We start from the raw sequence: 4,117 nt of genomic DNA on the forward strand, positions 1-4,117 counted from the left end.
ATGCTTGTGATGGCCAGCACGGCACGATTAGAATACCACTGGCGTTGTTTTTCATTCTTTTCTTCGGAATTTTGGGGACTATAGCAAATGGTGAAAAGCCTAGAAATACACACACACATACAGGGTAGATACGCTAAGGCTTACTAAAAAGTATGCAACCCGTCTTACACGCGAATGCTATTCTTATGGGAGTGTATGCGATGCACTTCCGTTCGGTTTTGATTCCTCTAGAATCAAACCAAAGGGCCTATGACAAAGCCAACGAATGCGTCCTCGGATTGTGGATAGAGGGTTCCTGTACCAAGGATTTCTGGTAAATATAGTTACAAAAATTAATATGTAGTCGCGGAAAATTGTCCAGGTGTGGTCCGGAAGGAATTATTTCTAAAGCGGAGGTGTGAAAACCGTGCCGAAAGCTGAATGGTACCTCGGTAAGGTGCCTAGAATGGCGATTTTAGGATACCGCGCGACCTCTCAGAGTACGCAGCATCCTTGCATGCGAGGCCCTACAAGGATGGATGAATCCCTTTTCCTAGTTTTCCCTAATAAGTGCGGTTCAAAGAAATAGATCGCGCGGGGCTCCCGAGTTGTCCAACAATGCCGACTTTCCCGGAGTTGGGAGAGCCAATGAAGATAGAGTCAATGCGATGGATTGGTAGAATCAACGTCTGCGAAACCATGCTAAACTACTCCAAAAAGGAGGCTATGTAAGCGGAGCGCCTACTCTACTATAGCCAGCACAAGCCGGCAACAGCGAAAGAGACACGACACGAAGACCAACCGCGAGCAGGCATACAATAGAGGAAGAGCGATGCCTTATGTGCCGGAGAAACATCAACACCCAGGTTTCTCTCAAGTGTAAAGATCTGGCTAAAATGGATGATGAGCTTTGTATACATTTTTCCAAAGAATCCGACATCTAGACTATTAATTATTGTGTGCATAATGCAGAAAGAGCTTTGGCCGATGCAAACCGTAAAACAAAACCAACGATTGATCATATGACCAAAAGACGACTGCATCCACTCGCCATAAAGATATGCCGGATAAGATAGTACGCGTCCCGCATTCAGTGTGTGACTGAATGCATAACATCGGGCAGAAATTTTACCGCCAAGGTTCTAAAGTTCGCGCGCGAACTCCGGATCCGTTATCACACACTTAACAAGGCAACGCTGTTGACCATCAGGCGGCATATTTGTGAGAGCATACGAATACTTTCTAACGTTAAGAGAAGTCTAGAGTGGAGAGAGAGGTGGGTCTGTGACAACTAACGGTTACTGTCTGACCCATCTCGACTCTTCCAAGACCCTACACTTACTGTTGACCACCCATACAAATCAGAGGAAGTCGAAGTATTTTGGAAAGAAGTATACGAAGTGCAGCATATACTGAACGGAGACTCTGAAAATATAAATACCTTCAAGGAGCTGTGTGATGCCCTCATCACACCTGAGGAAGAATGCCCACCTATCATTACTGAGGAGGTTAAAAAAGTATTAAGAGGTATGAAGAACTATTCTGCTCCGGGACCAGATGGTGTCAAGACCTTCTGGTGAAAGAACTTTCCTTCAACCCTTCAGCATCTGGCCCGTATTTTCACCTCATGTTTAAAGTCGGAAGAGGCAATTCCGGAGTGGTTGGTGGAAGGGCGCATGGTACTCCTGTCGAAAATGGGCAACTTAGCTGACCCGAAGAATTACAGGCCAATAACTTGTCTGAACATACTGCATAAGATATTCACAGCTATCCTAAATGATAGTAATTTTCGAACAGTCTTCCACCGTGACCTATCGATGGCCTGGATTGATTGCCGGAAAGCTTTCGATTCGACTTCCCATAGACTTATCATTTGTCTTTTGGAAAGCTTAAAGGTTCATCCGCAAATCGTGAAGTACATAGAGAGATTGATGCCGCTTTGGAAAACCAGATTTACTATCTCACCTGGAAAAAATCGTCTGACAACTAACAAGGTCACTCATGCGCCAAGGTTTATATGAAGCGAAGAAAACTTATGAGCATCCCTGAAGACCTCAAGCTTGTCGATAGAAGCGCTATACGACACCTTTGCGCTGGAGAGAGTTATACATACCTGGGCGCGCAACAGCGCCGCACTCAAGATGTGACATATATAAAGGATACTCTCCAAAACAGATACAAACGTCTAATTCAGTAGATTTGGTCTTCTGAACTGTCGGCGAGGAAAAAAGTATCTAAAGCGAACATGCTTACCGTCCTCGTAATACTCTATTCATTTGAAGTAGTTTCAAGGCCGAAGAACGAGCTCAGATCCCTTGATATCGGGACACAAAAGGTTACGCACATAAGCAAAAGAATGCATCTTAAGTCTTCTGTTCTACGACTCTACATCTCAAGGTGGTCATCAAGGTGGTCGCAGAATATTGAATATTGAATGTCTTCAAAACAGGATTATTATGAGTACAGAACATAGAGTCGCAAATGGAAGAGACCCTCTTCTCAAAATGGTCAGAAAGCACAAAGAAGTGGACAAAGGAGTGTTTCTGTACAAAACTGCGGAGGAGGATGCTGAAACACCCGGGCTTAACTTCAGTATCAGGGGTGAGCAAAATGCATCAAATCTTATCTATCACGAGTACTCACTCCTTAAAACCGGGATTAAGAAAGCAGAGGAAAAAATTTCCGTGGATAGCTTTTCGATAGGAGGATACACGGCATCTTCCACAGAAATATGGAGGATCAGTCAATGTCGTGTGAGCTAACTTTCACTTTTCTTAAATCACCCGGATTGAAGTCGGCCTCGGAGGGTTTCATTTTGGCATGTCAGGACCCCGAGCATCTAGCACATATACTATCTAATTGTCCAACTCCTAGGGAAATAGAGTCAATTGTCGTGAATGAAAAGTGCCGCATATACTGGAACTTTATATTCTCGACAATTATTTCTGTTGCTCAATCAAGGCCTCACATAGTTCTCCTTGACTTCCAGAAGCGATCCATGTTCATTATCGAATTTTCGGCACCACCTGACAGAAACATTATAGCCAAGGAGAATGAAAAAAGAGAGGTATAGTGTCTTTATAAGGGAGTTGCGACGATTGTGCCTGGAATATTCTGTTCAACTAATTTACCTCATCATCGGCGCTGTTGGAGGTATAAAGCTTTTACGGATTAATAGCCTGAAAAGTATCCCTGCGTTTCAATAAAATGCTAAAACACTTAAAGCGAAAATGCAGAAGGCGGTCGCCATTGCGTCGCTCCGTGTCCTTAGGGTGCACGAGACCTTTGCCGGATCGTCGTATTGATTCCATCGCAGGATGTAACCACCTATCTCACGGTCATGAGACGTGGTTATGGCTGAAATTTTACCGCCATTTTGCCTGGGGCTTACCAAAAAGTATGCAACCCGTTTTACACGCTAATGATATTCCTATGGGAGTGTATGCGGAGTTGCATACGTTTTTGTGAGCCCCAGGCTCTCCAGCAAATGCTGCCTTTAATTCCAGATAATTTATAGCCTGTTTTCGCTCCTTCGTATTCTAAAATCCGAGCATTTCTGTGTTACCAGTGTGGAAGTAACCCCATTAGGCCCTATTACAAGTCGGAAACTAATCGGGGGCTAATCGAGTTAGCAATTTTGACAAAGTACCCAGTCGGGGACTAATCGGGGACTAGTTAGGCTTTTTGTTGTCAAAATTTCAGTCGGGGCCTGGTTGTTGGTTGGTGAAGGGCTAGTCGGGCCTTTTTGTTCACTAATTTCCGTGCGGGTAATCTTCAGGCTCTGGTCGAGAGCTAATGGGGCTCTGGTCGGGTTATTCTTATGTTTGAGTTTTCGGCGAGTTTTTATCAAATGAGGTAATATCTAAAAAAGCGTAATGCTTTTTATATTCTAAAACACTAAGAATATATTTAACAATAATTTTACACCGTTTTTGGCGAAAAGATTCATTAATGTTAAATTCATTTCAAATATACTTAATAAATAATGATTAAGTTAATAATTTTGTACGAAAATCAACTTTTTATAAAAACAACGATCAAAATCTTTAAAAAAACGTAATCTTATTTTTTGTAGTATTTTTTAGAAAATTGCGAATTTCTAGGAATATTAATGAATACCTTTATATGAAAGTTTAAG

The sequence above is a fragment of the Belonocnema kinseyi genome, chromosome 9 (genome assembly GCF_010883055.1).
Source record: "Belonocnema kinseyi isolate 2016_QV_RU_SX_M_011 chromosome 9, B_treatae_v1, whole genome shotgun sequence".
Taxonomy (NCBI): domain Eukaryota; kingdom Metazoa; phylum Arthropoda; class Insecta; order Hymenoptera; family Cynipidae; genus Belonocnema; species Belonocnema kinseyi.